The sequence below is a fragment of the Vanessa cardui genome, chromosome Z, assembly GCF_905220365.1.
Source record: "Vanessa cardui chromosome Z, ilVanCard2.1, whole genome shotgun sequence".
In the NCBI taxonomy this organism is placed as follows: domain Eukaryota; kingdom Metazoa; phylum Arthropoda; class Insecta; order Lepidoptera; family Nymphalidae; genus Vanessa; species Vanessa cardui.
The window spans coordinates 5375799-5402313 of NC_061154.1; the positions used below are offsets into that span (position 1 = coordinate 5375799).

General features: G+C 31.1%; 1 protein-coding gene across 1 annotated transcript in view; it reads left to right on the forward strand.

Moving 5' to 3' along the window:
• The first annotated feature begins 15625 nt into the window (after positions 1-15625).
• The window catches only part of LOC124543297 (LIM/homeobox protein Lhx2-like), a 29610-nt gene continuing 18720 nt past the window's right edge, over positions 15626-26515 (forward strand). The window contains exon 1 of the mRNA XM_047121465.1: positions 15626-15755. The gene's annotated coding sequence lies outside the window, so the exon portion shown is untranslated. The remainder of the gene's footprint in view (positions 15756-26515) is intronic.

A 26515-nucleotide genomic window follows, 5' to 3' on the forward strand; every position in this document is an offset into this window, starting at 1 on the left:
TATGACTATGGCACCGACCGTATGTATAGCTACTAATTATTATAAATCTGTCGGCGATGCTGGGACGTGACATTGTGTAGTTTTATTCGTACGAAGCGAGTAAATTCACACGAACAAGTGTTAGGGATGTTAATAACATGTTCTTTTGTTATAACGGCATCGCCCTCAACACTGTTTTTGTTTACAGATGGCTTCAGAACATTATAAAAGAACATCGATGTTCCGAAGAAATTTAAACCTTATTTGTAAAATTCGAAGAAGCATATCCAGTGGTTAGAACGCGTGTACTAAACCGATGATTGCGGGTTCAAACCCAGGCTGGCACCACTTAATATTAATGTGCTTAATTTGTGTTTATGATTCATCTAGTTCTCGGCGGTGAAGGAAAACATCGTGATGAAACCTGCATGTGTCTAATTTTATAAAAATTCTGCAACTTGTGTATTCCACCAATCTGTATTGGAACGGCGTTGTGGTATATGTTCCAAACAATCTCTTCAAAGGGAGAGAAGGCCTTAGTCCAGCAGTGGGAATTTTACAGGCTTTTGTTGTTGTATGTAAATTCTTGAACTGAATATGTATTGTGACGTGTCTGGTTTTTCATTCGCATTGCTTTTTTTAATGAATGATTTAGTTGGACAGAGTCTCCACTGCTAAAGGAATTGGCTTTGCTAGAAATAGAAATCATTTGTCAAATCAGCCATACGCTATCATCTATGGGACTAAGATTGACGTTGGCTCAATCAACCTTCGAGCCGAAACATGATCATACTAATGATTGCTATTTGGCGGTAGAATACATAATGAGTCAGATAACCTACGAAGCTACTAAGCCAGAGGTGCTTGCACAAAGCCTTTCCACCAAGTAAATATGGGCATTGAATCAATAATGTTTTTTTTTACGGTATAGGTTGGCGGACGAGCATATGGGCCAACTGATTTTAAGTGGTCACTATCACCCATAGACAATGACGCTGTAAGAAATATTAATTATTTCTTACATCGTCAATGTGCCACCAACCTTGAGAACTAAGATGTTATGTCCCTTGAGCCTGTAGTTACACTGGCTCACTCACCCTTCACACCGGAACACAACAATACTCAGTACTGTTGTTTGGCGGTAGAATAACTGATGAGTGAGTGGTACCTACCCAGACGGGCTTGAACAAAGCCCTACCACCAAGTAAAATAATTGTAACCTGACAAATTTAAGAGACAAGATCAAGTTATACCAGGTTCCAATTTAAATTGCTATTAAGAATTTCCTTGTAAATTTTATTGTAATGGGAAAATATCTTATACGTAAATTATTAACGAAGTAACGCGAGTAAATAATAAAATAAAAGTAGAACTTATATAAAACATGTTTATCTTTCAACACACAAAGAATCTTGTAGTTAATTTGGCGTTTTGCCAGTTTTTATACTCGTTTTAGATTAAATGAATCATCTATAAAACTAAAAACTTTCATACCATAAAACTTTACGATAAAGCAAATTATCATTTAACTATAGATTAACGAGATCCGCCCCAAGTTTATACGGGTGCAATTATGGATTTTTTAAATTCAGTCATATACAAATATTATACTAGATCTCGTTTACTTATAGTATCAATCAGATATTTTAAATTTATTATATCTTTTCTTTGTATGTGTGTGTGATTGAATGCATTTGTGGTAGTGGGTATTCGAGTGTATATATGTATAATTATCATGCAAGGATGTGTATTTGTTTGAGGATTTATTTCTTAGTGTAACAGCAATCATATAGTTTATTAATAAAAAAGGTTTAGTAACCTCTTGTATTTAATTGAATGTTTTATTTTTTTATCATTAATCACAGGAAATATAGAGAATTATGAGTCTAATTTTGTATGAAAATTTATATAATGTTATCGATACGTAAATCAAAATGAAGTTAACTTCTGTTTTGAGTTTATGGTTCACCTGTTCAGAGAAATTTGCAATTTTAAATACCAGCCCAGCCCCGTGGCTCAACGTACCTAAACATATTAAACTGACTAAAGATACTGAAGTTCAATCTTTTTTTTATGGTATAGGTTGGCGAACGAGCATATGGGCCACCTGATGGTAAGCGGTCACCATCACCCGTAGACAATGACGCTGTAAGACATATTAACTATTCCTTAAATCATCAATACACTACTAACCTTGGTAACTAAGATATTATGTCCCTTGTGCCTGTAGTTATACTGGCTCACTCACCCTTCAAACTGGAACACAACAATACTGAATACTGTTGTTTGGCGGTATATTAACTGATGAGTGGGTGGTACCTACCCAGATGGGCTCGCACAAAGACTTACCAAGTATCTATACAATTTTGGTTACAAAATCAAAACTTGTATACTTTTTCAATAAGGCTTTTACAAGTACTTTTGAATCTTCATTTAACAACTATATTAAGTGTAGCCGCCACTGGTTCGGAAAGTAGATTCTGCTGAGAACCGGCAAGGAGCTTAGTAGTTACTCTTGTCAGTTAAATACAATTTTATGTGCATGTAATATATCCTGCCTGGGAGACAATAAGTAGTATATTAGTTAGTAATATTTTTGTTTTTTTTTTATGGTATAGATTGGCGGACGAGCATAGGGGCCACCTGATGGTAAGTGGTCACCATCGCCCATAGACAATAACGCTGTTAGAAATATTAACTATTCTTTAAATCGTCAATGCGCCACCAACCCTGGGAGCTAAGATGTTATGTCCCTTGTGCCTGTAGTTACACTGGCTCACTCACCCTTTAAACTGGAACACAACAATACTGAGTTGTTATATACTGTTGTTTGGCGGTAGATTGACTGATGAGTGGGTGTTACTTACCCAGACGGGCTTGCACAAAGACGTACCACCAAGTATCTATAAAATTTTGGTTATAAAATTAAAATTTGTATACTTTTTCAAATAGGTTCTTACAAGCACTTTTGAAACGTCATTTAACAACTATATTAAATGTAGCTGCCACTGATTCGGAAAGTATATTCTACCGAGAACCCGCAAGAAACTTAGTAGTTAACTTATTAGTTAAATACAATTATATATGTATGTAATATATCCTGCCTGGAAGACAATAAGTAGTATATTAGTGTAAATCTTTATTTCAATGTCGACTTTTTTGCTAATTGAGTTGATATATGGTGAGCTAAAAAGAATAATGTACTAATATCAATCAAAGAGCAAGTTATAATAAAATGATTTAAAAATATTTTTCGTTAAGTTATCTCACTGTGTTAAGGAACCATTAAATTACGGGCTTTGAATTCAGGCTGCGATCCTAAGTAGCGGATTAGTGACAATAAATGTGCAGCCATCTCGCAAATTATAAGTGCGCTAGGTAAACAAAAACAAATGCCTGTAGCTATAGATTTCTTATTATCTGGTTTAAACATCAGACCGTAGATTCTTTCTTCATAGAATAATCGATACATTTTGTATTTACTGGTTTTATATTTTACTTTCAAGTTGAATATAGTCATGACAAATTAATTTATGTAGTTGCATCTATATCTCGTAGTGTACAGTTTAACAAGACACGTGTTATTTAAGAACACATTCCTGATATTGGAAATCTACAACAAGGAGTGTGTACTGAGATTTATCCATTATATGTAGTTAGTTTCCGCGACGTTGCGTTACGCGAGCGCTCTTACAGACGCCTACTACGTCACATCTTGCTCCGCTCAGATGCTCTCGAGAAACTGCCTTGCAATTTATTAATTTCAGAAACGATTCCAATGCTTACATGTTGCTAATTAATTAGCAACTTACATACACGTGCAATACCTTTATATAATAGATACCCTATCTGGGAAACGAAGATAAGCAAATCATTACTATTATTAAATATAAATATATTTTTGCATGTGTAAAGATTAATAGCGTTAAATATATTCGATTTAAATTGCAAAAGCATAAATAAGTTCATTTCTCTTAATATTAAAACGACTTGTAATGAAAATTTAATACAACAATAAAATTAATGAAATAATAGGCTATTATCACAATTCCGGCATATGTCTGCAAATCGGCGGTTAATAAAACGAATCAATGTTACACGGTACAATAGCTTCAACATCAACGGTTTAATGAAAACATTTCACATCGAAATAACTGATTTCATCCAAATTCAAAGTTTGCCGGTGAATGAAAATTATTTTGAGAAAATTAAGGAAATTTATTACGTATTCGATAATGTCAGATTTGTTAAAACGAAAATTGTTAACAGTCGCTGAATGTACTATGCTCGAACGAGCAATCACAGCTTTGTTAAATATGAATAAATTAACAGATGTACGGTAATACTGACAGGCCACGACATTTTATTTTTTAATTATATAACTAATATTATGTCAATACGTTCTATTCAAACGTAATTATTGCAATATAAACTAAAGTAGCTAATCAGCTATCTATAGGTCCAATTTGTAAAGCTTAAAAAGTCAGCATACTTTTAGATTTGCTTTATAAATATATACGAATATTTTTCGTCATGCACATGTTATAAAAATCTAATGTATATATTTGGATAGTCTGTTCCTCTCAAGCATAGGGGCGTTATTTAAGAGACGTATATGTAGATACAAATAACATAAATATTTGAACTCTGGTTGACAAGTTATCGGGATGCCGTTCACGAAGAGAAAATGCAGTAAGTGCCAAAAGCGCTATAAAAATAAAAACAAAAAATCTTTAAATTAAACCCTATGTATTCGCAAATATAATTAATCATTCACTTTTCGTCTTAACAACCTTTACGCATTACGAAATAAATGTAGAGTAAAATATATTTTTAAAATGTGTAGATCACGTTTCGTGATTTTATGCTGTCAAAAATATTTTATTATTTTATCTTTTTGATCAATCACGACTCTTAAAAATATAACGTATTATGTATCTGGACAGAAGAGTATTTACTCGTATAAAATCAATGACATAAGACTTGCATTTATATAATTAAATCGTGTTCTATAGTAAAGAACAAAAGAAGGGAGGCGAAATCTTTATAATGTTTAAAGAAAAATAAAATTATATAACATTTGAATATCGAATGTAAGCGATGAGGTTGTATATAAAATAATAAAACTGGACTATTTAAACACACGGATGATTTAAAATCCGAGCAATTGATTTTCGTAGTTCAAATACTTACCGAGTATTGTACAACAACAATAATCGATCGTATTTATGTACTGCCCCGTATAGTCATTACTGTACGTTTAAAGTCATTACGATTTTTTAAAGTAACTCTTTTAAATTAGACGTAGATAATTCTGTTGTTGGTAAACGAAATGTATCAGGTCTTGTATGGAGTAACCAGGCTTACATAAGGCATTTTCTGTTAAGTATTCGTATGTTGGGATAAAGTATACGAGCCAAAGTTATTCTGGGGAAGTATGTTGGGAGACTGAAGTGTGGTAATGGAAGGTAATTAATTCCTATTGCTAGTAGGTATTTCTCGAGGACAGAGCTGAACTTAAACACGTGATGAGGCAAACGTCATAAAAATGAAAGATTGTTAATATTGCATAATCAAACTCTGTAAAATTAATACTTTTGTAGCTCAATCTAGTAATTCAATACTGACTTCTTTCGAATATCAAATCAAGAATGAGAGATATCAATATTTAATTCTATTTAACCAATGTTTGTACTGAGTTTCAAATAAAAATATATTCTAGTATATTATCTATATTTTTTTTGTTAAATCATCTATTATGGTATATAATAATCGTATCATATATATACATAAGTGTATAAGTGAAAGTAATATTATATTATTGTGTTCGATATTATCATTATCAGAAGAAATAAAAACATATGATATTTTTTTTTGTCCTGAACTCAAGGCCCGATCGTAAAAGTAACAAGAATTATAGATCTGATTATATTTTTCTATAAAACCATTCATATCGGCGGAAGTACTCCATAAGTTATCGTAGGAGCCGATCGGCGCTTTCTGTTTATACTTTATTTCACATTAAATGTACACCTACTGTTAGTAATGTTTACCGCTGCGGTCCTAATTATAAGCGATTGACTTTTGCATTAAAAATATATAACAACGAGCTGATACTACCTTAAGAATATTGGTAATCTCGTTCATTTATTCGATTATCTATTTTATGTACATATTTTTTAATATCAATATATACATATCAACTCACAATTCACTTGTTAAATGAAGTAAAATTAGCAATGCTGTCAAATTAAAAACAACCACTATTCCTAAAGTTATTAATTTCGGGTCGATATTTCGACATTATCTACGAATGTCTTGTTCACGATACTATAGGAGCTCTACCGAACAAAAATAAAAATCATGGTAAATATCCCGAAATTAATAACTTTAATAATAAAAATATCCATGTTAATTTGAAGACCACCATTCCGTTCATGAATATGATATAAGGAGAACTGTCAAAAGAAACTCAGAGATACTTTTATTTGGTGTCTTTCTTCTGTATTGGAATCATTATGTTATGATAATTTATATTATATTATATATGGTAAATAAATTGCGTACCAGAAATAAAACACATTAACACTTTGACATGTTTCCAGACAGCAAATTATTATTGATTATTAATAAAATACATTTTCAATTACTCAAGAAACTATTACATTATATTAAACGATTATAACAGCTCTATATAAATCATGATTATTTAAATATAAACATAAAAACATTAGTTGATTCGCTTAACATTAATCATGTTTCTCGGAACGCGTACAAGAATGATAAAACTAGTTATAATATCAATAATATTAAAAAATTGTATTTTAATTATTCTTTTATACGTGTTTGTAATTAATACTCGACCGGCTTACGTGGAATATCATGTATTATATACTAATGTTGTAATGATTTACGTACACAATATTAGTTGTAGCCAATAGTTGCCGTTTTAGAGTTTATTATTATAACAACAACCCGTAAATTCCCACTGCTGGGCTAAAGCCCTCCTCTCCCTTTGAGGAGAAGGTTTTGGAACATATTCCACCACGCTGTTCCAATGCGGGTTGGTGGATTACACATGTGGCAGAATTTCTATGAAATTTGTCACATGTAGGTTTCCTCACGATGTTTTCCTTCACCGCTGAGCACGAGATGAATTATAAAGACAAATTAAGCACATTAATCAGCGGTCCTTGCCTGGGTTTGAACCACTGGGCCATCTCGACTCTCATTATTATTATAGTTAAACATAAAAAAATAGTTCAAGCTTACTGAACAAATTTCATCAACTTCGGTTAAGCCGTTTGGCCTTGACATCTACGGACAGAGAAGCAGATAGTCAAAACACTTTCGCATTTACAATTATGTATTATTAAACTCACAATAATAATTCGTATACATTTATAACTAGCTGTTGATTTTAGTCATAACATCATTAATTATTGTTATCATTGAATCACTGATTATTAGAAAATACGCAAAAAATCTATTACCAATTTTAAACCTAACAATAAATACATTTGAATTTTAGACTTTGACGTAGACGTTCGTGTGGGTTTTTCATTTTCATTTAATTTTCATCGCTATGCAAATTATATTGGACTGTATATTCTTTTTTTAAACTAATAATTGATTGAAACATTAAAAGCAATCCTTATATATGTAGTAGCGCTGAAAGTGTTACGAAAGAAATATTGATAATCATAATAATATTTTTTTGGCAATTTAGTACTTACCTACTGAAAATCATATCCGCCGATTATTTTTATTATCAAATTGCGAATGGTTGCTTCACATGTAAACACGCACACAGACGTTTAACCAATCAAATTTGAGTTATTTATTGAACAGCTAACTGTTGTTATAAATTATTTCATTCTATTTATTGGTAGGTATATGTGTATTGCATAAACACTTATATGTGTCTAGACGAAGTGATTTAACTTTCTTGCCATTATATATATTGTAAAATAAAATATTCTTACACGTATTGAGCAGAAGACATCATTTTTTATTAAATATAAAAAAAAGTAGTTATACAGACTGTCAAATAGGCTACCTCGTGTGGTCATCATTTCCTGTCGACATAATTATGTCGTTAAGAAAGCGGGTGTTAGTGGGGGCTCATTGGGGAATATTCTTGGAGACATCATGTCCTGAGCCTGTGTACGACCTGTATATGACTGCGTGATATTCCTGTCACCAACTCCATTATTATGAATTAGTAACTATAACTATATCTATTTATACATAAAATAAAATTGTCTGTTTGTAATATTAAAATAGCACTTTTTTACTCAATACATATGTATGTATGCATGGTACATATACCAAAATATCATTTTTTTTTATTTTTGTCCGTCTGTCTGTTTGTTCCGGCTAATCTCTGAAACGGCTGGTCCGATTTTGACGGGACTTTTCACTGGCAGATAGAACTGATGTAAAAAGGAGTAACTTAGGCTACAATAATATATTCTTTTTTTGTTAAATTCGCAAGGTCGCAAGCACAGCTTGTACTTAATAAAATATAAGTATCATATATGTGTACATGTAACTAATACACATATACCTAAGTACGATTGAATTGATATTACACAGTAATTAGTATAACATATGTTTCTATAGGCTTGCATATATCTCATACAAATCCAATTAGTGTTATCTTTACCTAATAAAGCGATGTTGTATTGATCTTGATGATCGTTAGATGACAAAGCCAGCATCTCCATAGGCCTCTGCCTCACTAACTAATGTCACATGAATGTCTTGTATAGAATTGTCCTGACACCATTTGTCTTAACTCAATTAAGACGTCGTGTTATGTTTAAATGAACGGTGATAATATACATAGAACTGACACATGTTTCTATATAATAAGATTATCCGAGTATAGTTCGGGCGAAATTGTATTGTTGATTATTGTGAGCATAATAGATGTATGGCAGTTAAGTATATTTGAACACGAGATACGAAAATAATACGGAAATATATGGGAAGATAGTGTTATAGCTTTCGCCGGCGGTTTTTCCGAACCGATACGACATGGAAACCTTCAAGGAAAAAGCGTACTCCTTTCTTAAAGGCCGGCAACGCCCTGCAAGCCCCCTGGTGTTGCAGATGTCCATGGGCGGTGGTAATCACTTTCCATCAGGTGAGCCTACTGATCGTTTGCCACCGGTGTCATAAAAAAAATATGACATTATCAACACCCTTCCGTAGTAGTATCTGACTGTAAGCTGCCTACAGCTGGGCTAAGGTCTCCATTCCTTTTGAGGAGAAGGTAAAGAGCATATTCCACCACGCTGCTCCGATGGGGGTTGGTGGATTCTCATGTGGCAGAATTTTGTTGAAATTAGAGGTTTCCTCACGATGTTTTCATTCACCATCGAATTAAGCATATAAAAATTCAGTGGTGCTTGCCTGGGTTTGAAACCGCAATCATCGGTTAAGATGTGTGTGCTTTAATTGTGCTCACCATTCCGTACGGTTTTCAAATATTTCTTATAAACAAATTATAACGTCATATATTTTTATGGTACAGATAACAACGCATTCCTCAGTTAACTAAGACTCGAGTTTTAACGGATAATATCTTACACGCGTTGCTCGGAAACGCACTATCAGAAGTTATCGAACCGAAAGCGTTAACTAATAGATAAACACTATAAAAGTAATTCAGAAACCAGAAAATTAGCGTATGAATTGCTTAATATGTAACGATGTTTATATTAGTAAAACCTTCTATTCCAAAAGCTTTATTGCGTCAAAATTACGTCAGAATCATTCGACCACAATAAAATAATTAAGTATATTAAATTGTTGGCTTATGTACAGTCGGGGTAAGAATAGGTTCGTCAATTTAAGATCTATTTTCGTGTGCTCAGTTTGAGTGACAATCTGGTTTACCAATCGTGAATGACATATTTCGTCGCAATTATTTGATGTTTAGATTCAAAAGGTATTAAGAGTTTAGAACTTGATAAAGGAATTAATTTGAAAACTGACGAAGGTTTTCTTACTCTTACTGTACCTAAAACTAACTGTGCCTGCGACTTCATGCGCAACAACAACAACAACAACAGCCGGTAAATTCCCACTGCTGGGCTAAAGGCCTCCTCTCCCTTTGAGGAGAAGGTTTGTAACATCCACCACGCTGTTCCAATGCGGATTGGCGGAATACACATGTGGCAGAATTTCTATGAAATTTGTCACATGCAGGTTTCCTCACGATGTTTTCCTTCACCGCTGAGCACAAGATGAATTATAAAGACAAATTAAGCACATGAATCAGCGGTGCTTGCCTGGGTTCGAACCCGCAATCATCGGTTAAGATGCACGCGTTCTAACCACTGGGCCATCTCGACTCATCGACTTCATGCGCATTTGGATTCAATAAAAAGTTAATATTGTAGACTAAGTTGACTTATGACATTTGTTTTCCGTCACTGAAAGTCCCGTCCCATCGTTCCAGAGATCAATAAAGTATTTAAATAAATAAAAATTAATACATAGGGCGTGGTACTTAAAATTCGATTTTTAAATGTGAAGCTAGTGAATTTTTTTACCGCTTATTAATAACCAGAATAAATGATATTTTAATTAACAAAACATTACCTAGCGGTGTTTTATGTATCAAAGTAATTTCATTCATCAGACAGAAATCAGCTGAATCGATTTCGCGGCTCAGTTTTAATAATTACGACTTTATTCATTTAACATTCATTCAGTGATCTATTCTTACTGATACTAACACATTTCACATTTCGGGAGAGTATCTAAGAAGGTAAACTCAAAGAGATTTAATAGCAAATATATACAGAGTGTTAATTTTTACTTTTATCCAATGATATACCATCTCACTCACTCAACTCTACTCAAGAAAAATCGTAATATGAACTCGTTAGAGCAATATGTTCATAAACGTTCTCGTCACATAACGTAAATTGTAAAAATTACAGATTTATTTAAAATAATTTGATCAGTTGTTTACATAACTCTTAAATAAATTATGTTATTATTGTTTGTTGTTAGGGATATTAATGTCATTGTGTGTGTTTGCCAATCAACAAAATAATGATCACCCTTCCCGAACGATCGTGTCGTGTCGCTACTGTGAATCTCTAAGCCTAGTTCTGCAGATATAACGCACACACAGATATAGGTACTTTTCGTCGCTTTTGTATGGCAAAACGACACTGCTGGAAGCAAAGTAGCGATGAGGTGCGACTGTGTATGTATGTATGTATACAACATTCATTCATACATACATACAAATATGCTATTATAAAAATTAACCAGACTACACCTACACCTTTACTGATTGCCGATTCATATTAGGTGCCAAACATATGCGCAAATATTATTTCGTATGGGCTATTTCACAATATATTGTAATATTTGAAAACTACTGTATTGAGTACTACCAAAAGTATATTGATTTTTAGTGTATTTAAATCTATGTCTACTGACACTAAAATATTTTTAGAACATGCAAAATATGTTTTGACTGATTGCACTAGATAAGTACGTCATCTGTATATTAATATGTAGAGTATAATAAATAGGTATTGTAATTGAAGTAAAAGTTGTATATCTAATGCAATAATCTGAAAACTATAAAGTCTATGTTCGTCTGGCTCAAGGCTAGCATAGCATGAAGGTTCCATATAATTAAAAATACTGTTTACTTTGATTTCATTTTTTTTGACTGTCAAAGTTGAGAACGAAAAAATTGTGGCACAAAGTACACGCACACTATTAAAGTGGTATGACGTTTGGCGAGTGTCCAGCGTAGCTGTTACGCACACTAACATACTATAGTTGTTCGGTTTGTTTTAGTTCTTTTGTAGTGCGACACTGAACAGATATATTTATATATATAATCTAAGGTTATTTCTAGTAGTAGAGCTCGAGATTGAATTCTGTACTTTATTAATAGCGATTTTTGTCCCAGTGATTATGACATAATATAAATTGGTTATGGTCTTATTTTGAAGAGCTCCGGCCGAAAATATCCAGAAAATTAAAGAGGATTCTTGATTGCTATTTACTAAATTTAATTACAATTTTACAAAGAATTAATTTTAGGGAGCGGAACAAAGCTACTGGCCGGTTAGAGCGCGTTGCTAGCGCTGTACCTCTAAGAAGAAAAAAAAATGTTACTAAGGTTTTATAATTTTGGCGCCCAATCTAGATAAGTGACTTCCAGTTTACAATGAGTTTTACAATGAAATGAAATGAAAACAAAAGCAGTTGTAGGTTTCTAAAGTACTAAAAATTTTTTTGAATAAAAGCGACTTTTGTTTCCTTTGTAAATTAATGAATTTATTTCATAAAACCAATTTGTGTTAGCAAATGTTATTCATTCCGTTTATTTTTAATATATTTTTTTTAAACGAACTTCTTTATTTTCAAATTAATTTTAATTAAGGAATATCTGATGCAATTGCGATTAGCAACTGACATATGTATTTAATATTAGGTATAATGTAATATTGAGTAACTTTGGAAAATTATTGTCATTTCTTTTGGTGATCATAAGAATTAATTAATAATAAACACTTAGTGATTTGCATTTCAATGGTTGAATAACTATAAATTAAAATTATCCACACAAAAATTTTAAGGATGCATCTATGGATTTGAAACACTAATTCGCGATTAAGATTCACTTTTTCTGACCAATGGACCATCAAGGCTCTTACTATAAATATATTATCTATGAAGTCGATTGTGATTATATTTTGTATAGGGGAAGGTTGCTATGATTGGACCACTTAATTTTATGACATCATATTTGATAAAATATCATCGACAAACGGAATCCAAATGTTGTAATGTAATGCTATTTATGTTAATTAATCATATATAAATTATTGGCAATGTAAGTTGAAAGATTTTGAAAATATACTAAAATAACTTTTCAATGAGGAGTTGCTTTCTTTGGACCAGTGTCACCTTGAATGGACCACTAAGTTGCCATCATTGGACTTAGAAACATTTGTATTAACGGTCCAATGAAGGTGACTCAAATGAAACACACAATAAGAATTACTTTAATATTCATAAGTTTTTATAATAGATTTTTTTTTCCGTGTAAACTAATATTATAACTAACTGTTTATGAACTATTCACGAGATCAACGATCAATTACAATAATTTCGAGTAGGGACTTTCATAAAGAAAAAAAAATCATTTATATTTAATTTCACACAAATTTTCATACGGAAATTTAAACAGACAAAAACATTTCTTATAATTCTACTAAGTGAAAATAATTAATTCGCTAAGTTTCTTTGATTGGACCGGTCCAATAATGGCGTCACCGTAGTGGTCCATTGATGGCAACTAGGTATATCAACAGAACGAAAGCGTGTATTTAATAATATGTAAAATAAGGTAAAAAACTTCATCATCTCTATAAAAGCAGATAAATTTGCTATCCTGATGTATTACAATCATCAAACATTAATAAATACAGTGCTATTTACATCAGTTTGTTGATGGCTCGGTTTTTATATCACGGTCGCCACTGACATGGGTATACGCATTACAAGGTGCCACGTTTCGCAAGCGCACTGAGTTTTGGGGAATGGACAACGGGTGCGGTACTGTTGCCTAGCATCGTATTGAACTGGTCATAACACGCATAGTTTTTGAAAAAATTAGGTGGTCCAATGAAAGAGCCGGTCCAATGATCGCAACCTTCCCCTATTAGTAAAAGTGAGTCTTGTGTTTTAAAAACATATATTTTAGGTAAAACAATTTACTTAGGTATATATTTAAACCTACCTTTTAGTACTTCAAGTGACTATTTAAAAACACATTTGCGTAGGTAGTGTCTTAATAAGATAATGCATAAAATATACCGATGTTAATTATTTATTACTTAGAATATTATTTATGAGTACCTAGGTATCTAAGGTTCTACTATAGTACAACCCTAGACACCTATGTATACATAGGTGTCAAAATTTATCTGACGGCAGATTATTAAGATAATGCCTTAATTTTATCGATTAAAATGACACAAACTTCAGATGGGTTTAGAATTTGAAATATTAGAGGGAAAAAACAATTGCAAAGTGTGGTGTTGTACTACATATAGATACGTCATGTGTGTATAAATAATGCAATATTAACAAAACAAATTTACTTTTAATAATTTTATTACAATAATATAAAATAATAATAATAAACAAAATATACTAATCAATTTCTGGTTTGCTCTTATTATTACAAAAACAGTTCAACAATGACACTTCTCCCGCCAAAAGTGAATGAATTTTAAAAGCCATCTGTCAGCTTGACGTATAACGTTCGGAAAGTCGCACTAATTCTCCTTGTAGGTAAATAATATCAGGAAATCGAATGAAATATATATATGGTTCCTTGCCTTTGTGCAAGCCAATCTTGGTAATTACCACCCACACATCAGATAAACAGCAGTGACCAGTATTATAATATTCTGTTTTGAAGGGTGAATGAGCCAGTGTAATTACAGGCTCAAAGGATATAAGCTATACGTAAGATTGGTGGCGCACTGGTGAGGATTGGTTAATATTTCTTACAGCGTCATTATCTATGAGCGGTGGTGACCACTTATCAACAGGTTGCTCATTTGTCCGTCCGCCTATCTATATCATAAAATATTAATAAATACATTTGTATGATCTAATGTGAGTTGGTAATACATTAATAGAATTTCAATCGACGAATTGCACTTAACTCAAATTAAGTATCAGAAAAGTCAGTGACCCTTGCCTGGATTTGAACTCGTATTCTTCGGTTGAGAACCAAGTGCTCTGAGTAACTTAGACACACTCTATTTTAAGGTACGTATTGATTAGGTACCTTATGCTATTTTTAAGGAAAACCTAAGTCCCAAAAAAAAGAAATATATTTTTTAAATTGTATATTGATAAGTAAGTACCTTATATTGAAGTAGTACTACTTATCTAAATATAAAAAATATATTTTTTGTAAAATTATACCTATCATTATTATATTCTATTATAAGTATATAAATAATACAAGTGGATATTTTTAAGAAATTTCTATCACCATTTTCTGTTTAAGAATTTAAAAAATATATATTGACGTATAAAAAATGACAAATTGCAATTTTTTTACTAAATTAGGTATCTATCTACTATAAATATCTACGTAGTTCAAAGACATAGAAAAAAGCAAAAAAATGCGTATCGACTTCAACGTTACACGAAGCATCTAAATTCATTTTCAAAGTTTACCTTTAAGGGTAAGTATTAATCGATGTTCAACCGCATCGGAGGTGATGTATTTATCTTAGTTCCACGCCAGAATATCACAGTAAATTTCATCAAAACATAGTATTTCTCAAAGCAATTTTATACTTTAAATATATAGATTTAGATTCAAAAACCGTATTATAACACTTGCGCTTTACGACCTTACTGTCTCTACAGTGTGACAAAACAAAAAATAGATCTAAGCGACTATAATCAATTCATCTCGCTTGCTATAAACGGGGTTTTGTGGTATAGAAAGAGATAAGAACAACGACGAACATTTCGAATGCCAAACCGCATTCGGTTAGTTGAGGCGTGCGATTGGCGAATTCGGTGGTGGAGGCGTGGCAACGTCGCAGCATCGCTTCGCCCCTTCAGATGTCTGCCGGGCTCGAACAGTGCCGTGTTCAAATTTCGAACAGTTGAATGCGTATTGTAACTGTTTGGCGGTGAAATTTACCGCGCCACGCGACGTTGCCAGTTCGCGCTGGTTCAGGACTTAGGAGGTAATTGAATTATGATATTTTTGGCCCCGTTATTTACCGAAGGGTAAATGTGGCTTTCACCTGTTTAAGTTCGCTCCGTTTTTTATTTGACAAGCTTATAGTTAGGACAACTTGTAGTCGCCATAATTTTCTTCTGCTGTTTATAAGTGTTAGTTGGATATTTACAGTAAATAAGTAGGGTTAAAAGTAAGCAAAGATTTTTTATGATTTTGTTAACCGTGAAACTACTACACAAACGCGTCCTGCGGCGCGACACTTAAATAATTCTATACACACTTACACAGGTATTCAAATGCAACTTGTTAACAAGTTTATGGCAACACTTTTGAAGAACTTAAAAGCTGTTTTAACGTAATTCTAATCAAAAATTTATACAAGACAAAAAATGAATTAATTAATCTTTTATGCTGATATAATACTTTGTATTTTTAAATTCATGACTTTAGTAGACCTAGTCATAACACTTTTTTTATGTCTTTCTCGATGAAGTTTTCTTAAGATTTCTTTTCGTAGATTATAAATGCTTAAGTAACGTTTAGATTAATGGAAAATATAATTAGTATACTTATGTACATTAAATATTTTACTTCTGTGAATGATATAAACAATATTATCATTTCATTTATGGTGTTTACAGCATTGTAGAGTATTGTGTCTGAGAAAAATATTTATAAGAAATTTTCGATTTGGTATTTGTGTATTTAAAAACGACTATATCTTAAATAATTATAAAATCACACAGATAATATTTATATTCAATAAATCCTCTTATTCTAATTAATTATTTGATATTGTTGACGTCGAAGTTCGCAAAATTAATTAATCATTTTGATATATTTTTTCGCCGAGCAACATCGTTACTAACGAAAGTAATTTTTATGTCCTCCACTCACTAGCCGCTTACAAGATTCGTACGTTTAAACATTCAGTGAGTACTTACAATTAGTATATGTAGGCATTCAAGAAACTGGATAGCTATATGTAATTGCAAACACTTATGGGCCTTTAATTACAATGTACTCGTGTCTCCTTAACAATCTAATTGCTTTAACGATGTATCGTGTTAATACTATCGATAATAATTAGTTGCGGTACATCACTTCGCTATGAATGAATGTATGAATGGGTTGAACTTATTTTGCAACGTCTGATCTAAAGCTCGTATCATATTTAATTAATGAACGCTGCCATCTGTTGGTATAAATTTATGTTTTTTTTTTTTCAATTTATCAAACGTATTAATAAATGTGTAATAGGAAATGCTTAAGACCGTCAGGTATTCGCTTGAATTAATCATTAGAACGGGTTTTTCATGTAACCTTGTGGAGGGGGGAAGGGATGAACGTGTTTTATTTTTGAGTTTAGTAACTGTAGTGCGTATCCTTAATAATCTTGATATTTATACGATATCGATATTAAAAGGTCCGTGTATTATCTAAACGATTGGAAATCTTTGTTCCGATAAACTTATCGGTTAATCTTAACGCAGTTAACTAACTGCGTTAAGATTATTCGTAATTACTAATTTGTTGTATTAATTAGATTGAAGCGTCAACCGGTTTAATTTCCATAAATATACATCAGATACTTTCTTAATTTTGAGTAAACGTGACCAAATTTGAAATCATTTCGAACCATAGATTTTTGTTTTTTTTATGACATAATAATTGACTTTATGGTGGGTAGGTACATAGATTACTTAAATAGATGTGATATAAGACGGTTTGTAATGGTGTTTAATTATGTTTATTATGGAATATATTTCATTAAAAAATTTGAAAATAAAATGTTTATACTAAATTATTGATAAGGCTTTTTTTTAAGTCCAAAGTTTAAGCCTTATAAATTAATATAGGTATAATTTTATTAAGATTCATTTCAGATATTCGATACTATATAAAAATACACACAAACTGAATGTATAAAGAAATATATAACCTTATCGTTTCTCATCCGAATTTTTGTCCTCATTTTTATTTCATTCGAAATTCCAATGAAACTTCTCGGTAGTAACTTCGACGACAATGATGAACTTAGTGAATCGCTAACTTCGACGTTCGAGAAAAAGTTTTACCTACTAAATAATATATAGGTACTAGGTATATATAGGTATACCTACATGAGCATTTCTATCTAGTTTCATTCAAGGAAATAAAATCTAGAATTCCTTAGCGTGTCCACAAAAACTGGACCGTTCTATTTCTTCTTCATACAATATTTTTAATTGCTATCTATTAAACTGTAATCAATCTCCGCTCCGCAATGTAATTATATGTCTCATTACTCCTCGTTACTTCGTCATTAAAACTTATGATAGATTTCTCGTTTCTCAAACTATTTTCACAAATGCCATTTAATAAGGGATATGTACTTTTATTGATATGTATACTATTTATTTATTACATACAAGTCAACTATGAACGTATATATATATTGTTTGATTACTTAATATAAATACTTTATCATGATAATAAATCAGTACCTTAGTGTTAAGAAACCGCAGGGAAGTTGTACGATTAATAGCGAATAGATTTTCCAAATATCGCCGATTATAGCAATATTGTACATTCGGTTCTACGCGTAATTAATTCTCTTCCGATATCTGCTTAAATAGTTGGAAGTAACCGTATCCCACGCAAATAATCAGAAGGCCATACGTAAGCTCAAGCGAGCGTAAAAAAACAGAATATTCTTGCAGAAACGGTTAACGCCTGTTAATAATTAATGACTAAGTATTGAGGGATATAATACTTTATTATCAATGTTTATATAGATACATAACTACAAACATATTTACGATGTCTAAAAGAACTTCACGTACGAACTTAGCGAGTACTAGTTGGGTAGGGTTCCTTTTCAAATATCGTTAGGTTTTCTTGATAATAAATGCTGTGTGAGCTCGTATTCAGAAGGGAGTGGCGAAGGGTGGCAGGGAGGCTGAGAGAAGCCGCCCAGAGGGGTCGGAGCGTGCTTTTTACCCTCATTCGCGACACGAATGCATTGCAGTTGCAAATTTCGTCTTCGAATATTGTGTATACAACGAAAGGTTTTCGTTTTGTCGTGAAGCTGAGCATTAGTGGTTTCGTTTCCAGTTAATGTGGTTACCAGTGATACCTGGTTGGGACTGTTTTAATTAAACATTCAGTGTTTAAATGTTACACTAAATTGGAAGTGCTGTGTACGGTAATTTGTTTTTATTTTATAGGTCAGTCAGCTTGTGATTAATTGAAGTATTTAAGCGTTATTTATAGTTACGATTTAAGAACTGTATTTATGCCTATGTACTATTAAAATAAAAAGTAAATTTACTTGAAATAACTACATAACGATGCTTTTACTCTTCTGTTTCATAACGTAACTATACTTTTTAAATCATCAAGTATGAATACGGAAAAATGAGAAACGATTCTGAATTAAACATTTCAAAATAAAAATTAGTTTACAAAATTACATTTCATAATATCTAAATATCCCATCTGAGTGCATGTGATTATTGCAAAAAGTTTAGTAATTTATTTCATTAAACATATTAACCGTATAAGTTGAACATAACGTGTGTTTTATGTAATTAAAACTTAACATTAGTATTAATGATGTTAGTTAAATCTGGATGGATTAAAGTGTATTTAATATTAATTTGTTATATTAAAAAAGGCTTAAGTGATACTATTTAGCTACTAATTAGTTCTGTTTTCGATTCGTTCGGGTTGAGCAGTTGATCACGCTAATTATCACCTGATAATGATCATTGATTACTTTATTCATTATAATTAATAGAATATCATTCAAAGGCCTATGGTTCGTAAGTTTATTGACCTTTCGAAAACTTGTTTATATTAAAATATATTTGTATACCTAGTTAGTTTACGGAGATGAAAAATTAGGTTGAATTTTGATTCGCTCCATATCAACGCTATTCATTGATTACTTACACGCTAGCGTTATGAAAGACGTATTAAATATTTATTTACCGATTTAAAATATTTCTACTTATGTTTACTTAAAATGTTTTCGCATTTCATATTTATTTATTTTCTTCCGTAGATTATTAAAGAACTGTATATATTATCATTATCGAAATCATTAAATATCTAGTTTTATTTTATCAGGCTTGTTTATTTATGGCAATTAATTATATTATTTTTATGGCAATAAAATTAATACCGTAAAGTTTTTAAATATGAGAAATGTTTTTTTTTGTTGATTGATATTAAATTTATAAAATAAGGCTTGTGTACATATTCCAGCCCTCTTGTTGAAGTTGAATCATGAGCTTTAATTGTCGGTATACCTACTCTATACATTATAAGTATAAAAATTATTTACTATTACACCTATATAGAAGTCGATACAAGTATACCGATAACCGTCTAAAGTAAAATTTAATTCTAATATCAACTATATTTAAATTAAATGTATTTCATTTAATTTTCAAAATTTTATGTCATATAAATGTCATATAAATCAAGCAATAACTAAGCACATACATTTTAATGTATTATTTTATTATAATAAAAAAAAAAACAATGTAAAAAAAATTAAACGTAGCGTTGTTTCGTAGTGGTTAGTGGTACACAATCGTTCTGTAATTAATGTTTATTGCTCTTAATTTTAAAACCTTACTTTTAGAGCACCCTTATCACAAAACTAACAGCCATCGTAAAACTATTTACAGTTTTAGGTTAATAAACGCAATGGCTGATAAAATTTTTAGAAGCTGTTTTGTTTCCGATTAGATTACAACTGGGTACAAATGACCATTTGCACCAAATCAGTTGGATTTTACTGCTTTTAATTTTACGTTGGGTATAAAAAAGTACCTACATACATACATATTATACTTCATTCATAATTAAAACATTCTTTGTTTATACATGAAAATCGAATTATTACGCACGATTATAATTAGCTTTTTATTATAAAAAATGTAATATTTACAAGCATAACGAACAATCCGCGATCTGCTTTTTAAAACATGATATCTTTCTGCATTTTATTAATTAATAGGTACATCTTCGACATATCGCATTATTATTTTAAAAAAAAGTTCCTTTTCAGTCTTTAAAAAATCATATTTTTTATGATTCGACCAGTTCGATTTTTTTAATAAATCTCACAGTACCTTTAGACAATATAATTTATAATACAGATAAGGTATTACTCATAATATAAATAATTGCTCTGGCATCTTGTTATTTTAGTCTTGAAATATTTTAACAAAAATCATTTGATTTATTTAAGTATAAAAATATTACGTGGCTTGGATAAATAACTGAATTCTTTAATGATATCTGCGTCGGAATTTGTTTAAAAGTTAATTGAAACCAGAGTATTTGTAATATAACGTAATTATTTATTAGGTGCTGTCAACTCGTCATGCATTCTGCCTTGAATGCTATGAATTATACCCAAATACTATATTTATAATTTAATTAAACTTTAACTAAAAATGTTATTTAATAATCATCGCGTTGTTTAAAATAATTCTTATTCGTTCTGTATAAAGTTTTAAAGTGATAATCGTCGGTTGTGTTCGTTTGTATTTAATTTGTATAATAACAAAGTCGATGATTTGATAGGAATTTTTGTTTAAAAGCTTTCAACGACTATGCGCTATTTTTATTTTACGGTAGTAGATAAGCATTGTAGATAAGGAGTGTTATGGTGAAACGTTATTGTTACTAATTTTATATTAAAAACAATTCGTTTCGTGGTAAAATAATTTAGAGATAAAATAATTACGAGACTAGCGAGATAATGGTTTGATAAGTTTTTAATTTAACTATGAATTGGAATTTGAAATTGTTTTCTACCTAATAAGCATATCTCAAAAACAATTATATAAGCTGTGACGTCATTTCTAAATTCAGTGCTTTATGGGGGTACCTACACATGTACTTATATTATTAATGTTGTAATGAATGTAGCTCTGTCTTTCTGTATTTTCTTTTCATATATATATATTACAATATTTTTTTCCCGCGGTATCGGTTTGGGGGGAGGGGTTTGCTTGTTTCCTTGTATATGCTTGATTCATAACATTTTCAGCAGTTGTATGAAAGCTTAATTAAATAAATATTGTCTTAAAATATTACGAGCCCTGAATCGGCTTTTCATCGATTTTTATTTACCGGATTAAATATTATATTAAAGTTTGTTTGAAATTATTAAATCAAACAAAAAAAAAAAGATTTACAATAAATAAGAAAATAAAATATAAAAAAAAAAACACATAATGAATATATACTTACTAAGGAGTAACATTTTAATTGGTCAATTTTTCGTTTTATTTAAGCAATAATATAACGAAATACTGAACCGATAACAATTAACTCGTTTAGCAATTCCCTGTATTATGATCTCTTCGATATCGATATTTAATTGTTAGTGTATAGCCAAACTGTACAACGAGGTACAATAAAGTTACAGTCTTATAAGTATTGTAACGATCTGATAATGACAATAGTCGATTATGAAAATTAGAGATACAAATAATAAAATGCATTATTTAATATTCGACCGTAATTACAATATATTACGTTTAATTTTTGGCAAGGAATCGTCATCCTTAACAAAGAGATGATTGTACAATAATTATCGAGTAATTTAATAACAAAGTTTGCCATAACAACTATCAATAACATTATAAAATAAAATCAAATACAAAATACATCTTATTGGGTTTTATATCAGACACTTTTGTTAAAGTTGGTAGTCAAAAAAATATCATTCAAATATGTATGCTCATACAAAGCATTCGCATAAAAATTAATGTAAAGCAACTACCTATTCAGAAAGTACAGTCTATCGAAAAAACTCGGGTAGAAACTAAGTGTGGCCGGAAATCTCTAAATAGTATGTATAAAATTAAGTCGAGATCATCCGCCTGTACCTACGCTTAGAATTTTTAAACTACTTAAGGGTTTTTAATTTGCTATTCATCAATAAAAACGGGAAGGTATTCATGTCTGTGTGGTATGAATATCTATAGTGTAGAAAAGTCGAAAATTTAAATTTGATTATTATGTTTGCTTTTCAATCTTAAAGTTATAATATAGAGATCCTTGTATCCAGGCGATCCCGACTTCATAGGAATACACGGATCTATAAGGATTTTTTTATATACATATTTCATAATAAGTTTTTATAACATGTTTTTAAAACGTAAATATTAGCTTCTGCATTTTATATAAACTTTCATTATGTCAAATGGCACATCAAATATAGGTAAGAGTTTTTCAATTTTCTCTTTACATATTAATATAGACAATTGGCCAAGGCATTTTGATACGTATGTATGTATGTATGAACGCGCACTTAACAAAAATCTTCAATAAATAATGTGAATACCGTTTGAATTTTTCCTTAATTCTTGATTAAGTAACATTTTGACATTTTTGAATATAGAACACAATATAATTTTATTTGATGCATATAATGCGTGTTTTGAGTAATATTAAATAAATCTATTACATATTATTTAGTTTAATTTTTTGTAACAAAAAAATGACTTCTCTATTCCAACCACAGGAGGAGAAAAGCCAAGTAACAATGTTTGTCAGTAAATTAACGCGATTTAATTGGTCGAGAGCTAAATTAATCTTTGATATTCACAATGGATTTGCGAAATTACCTATGACGTTTTGATCGTCTTTATTTGATCCTTTGAAACTGTTATCGATGTTTTAAAGAAACATTTAAGTAGATAAGTATATAAGTGTAATAGTGTTATATTACAAATAAAGATATATTACGCATATACTCGTAGTAGCGCACAACATAGCTGAGTTATTAGCAAAACGCATGAAAAACGTAAATCTGAGATTTGTTTACCTTTATTCCGACTTTGATTGGAATATGCTATACGTATATTTATTGAGCGATTTATTAACTGCACACAACATTTTAATTTAATCTGCATTACGAATGTCCTTGAATCAGTTTTCAGAATATTAAATATAAGTAACAAAGTTAGTTTTTATTTAACATAACAACGCGCCTGCATAAGTTTTCTATTCAGCGGTTCTGGTCTCGAACGTCGTTTTCTCACAGTACAAAACTCCGATGGAAAAATGTTAAAGATGTTTTTAAAGTTTATTACTTAACTATGCAAAAAGTTGTTTTTTATTCAATATTAGTTGCAGCTTACTAGATATAGTACGAGTAGATCCCTCTTGTATAATTTGCCATAATGGTAACAGATCGAGACTTAGGCATGAGATGACATGAGTTATATATTTTGCAAAACTTTTTTCCGAATTCGTCAGCTGGTTTCTGATTGGCGCATTCGAATATCGAACTCTCTAGTTTTAAAATGTAAACCAACGACTTTAAAGTTATAAATGTCTGTTTTGAGTACACCGATTTTTATGAATATAGCTTCTTGCCTTGGGACGAAGCGTAAGGTTTTAATTAAGCCTTTAACCTTACTCAATATATGAACCGCTCAAAGCGAAATTATTTAAATTTCCCTCGTAGATCCTTAAATTAACGTGTTCAACCGAACACACTCCAGGTTTCATCGTCATTGCGTCCATAATTTGGCGAAATAGGTAGTGAATATTTTATTTTATTATTTCATCGTCTTTTTATAATGGAATATAATAGGATTACTTGTATTTCAATATCGCGGAATAGACAGATGGAAGGACGGCGAGACAACTTCAATTTGAAGTATAAATATTATCTTATTTGTATTTACTGGAACAAAAATGTATGATACACAGTCATAACGAGTTGCAAAACGGATTTTAATAAGTATGAACCTTTAACTTCTTAATTCGTATAATTCTTTTGTTTGTGAGCATGTCATTAAATTTCTTATAAACGGGATGGATCGATTTTGATGTATTTTCTCGTGTTTAAGTGGGAAGGTTATCGTAATCGAGACCGAACGCTTGTATTGAATAGTCGATAGGTAATTAAACTTGATCAAAATTTAAAAATCTTGAAGTTAAGATACTGTTAGAATTTTCTTTATTTAGTTACTTTCAATCTATGTATATTTCTATCTTCTGTTTTTCTCCCTTTTAGAGGGGTAGTGAAACTGATACACGAGCCTAAGCCAAGTGTATCTGCCTTTGTAGAATTATGGATTTGATGATGCCAAGAATTTACATGTGAGTCGGCAAGTGTAGGGAATAATTTTATTATTATTAATATTTAAGGTTTCATAAGAAAAAGAGATACCAGACTAGTACCAGGTAGGTATACAAACCATTCTTGTGCAAAAGTTGGTGCAATAAGTCAAGCACATTACAGTATTAATTTAATTATTTGAGTACACATATTCATAAAACACATAATTAAACAAAGCACGGTTACTGTAAGGATAAATAAAATTATCTGCTACCAACGTATAGCAAAAGTTTATCTATATGATATTTCCTCCCGAGATTTTCGGCTCAAAACTGGATGCGGGTCAGTAAAAAGTATTCGAGTTTCTCTCTGCGAAATTCCCGATTCCCAGTAGAAGGCCAAAGTTAGGAAGTTAGCAGTTTTTACAAGCTGTGATTCAGAAAACACGTGAAACCGTTAGTCCTTGAATTGTACATTTATATATAGGTATACATAGATGTATATATATAGTACTAGCGACCCGCCGCGGCTTCGCACGGAAATTAAATATACTACAGAAATTGTTTATTTACATCACATTAGTAACTTCGATAATTATCAATTTTTCATTACTATATCCATGTATTATATACAAAAACCTAACCCTCGAATCAATATCTATTAAAAAATAAAATCGCATCAAAATCCTTTGCGTAATTAAGATATGAGCATACAGAGGGACAGATAGCAGTAAGGACATTGTTTTATACTATGTAATAATAATGATAAGTAAATTACCACTGTGGATCTAATTAAATTGAAATTCAGCAAAGTCACTCCTTTCGCGAAGTAGATTCTTCGAACTAAGAAAGGATTCATAGAAATTTAAAACACATTTTATCTGCACAGAGTCGGGACGAGGAACTAGTCTGTTTATAAATGTCAACGCATTAAGGCCTTGAAATGTGGAAATTACTATATGTCGTAAAGTCTAGATATATCTACTGAAGACGAAAATAGCTTTGGGGCCCACTTGGATGTAGGCTGTAAGTTGTGGGCACTATGTATCGATAAGCTGATCAGGGTTTTGTCAAATTAAATCGACATTTTCATAAGATAATTGATTACTATAGCCGATGATATTAGAACATATCCACATTAACCGTACATCACGAATTCAAAGCCAAGTATATTACGACAGAACTTAGATGTAGCATCAGCAAATTCAATAAAATCGATTACTGCCGATTTATACAACCAATAGAAATAGCTCCCTATCGCGCCAATCGACGCTATTCGGCGCTATAGACTCTTGCGTCACTTTAACCTGAGAAAGCTAATCGACGTGTCAAATTGACGAATATATAAGGTCATATGATATTACAAATTGTTACGTTTGTGTAAATATCTTGATAATTTGTATAGCGTAGGTACTTAATTCGAATGTGGTCGATTTTGCCGAATTTTGCCGATGCTACATCTAAGTTGTATCGTACTATGACCGTATATTCTTTTTTGTTTTTTTTTCAATTAACACTTTTCCAACTGGCATTCCAAAAATCCGTCAACAATCTTGTTACCTTCCTTTAACAAAGTTTTAACAAGCTGCTATCGTCAGAACATTTATAATATTGATTCATTTTAATTACAAAATGAAGAGATACGATTCTGTGTATCTGTACGTCAACACGGAATCCGAGGTC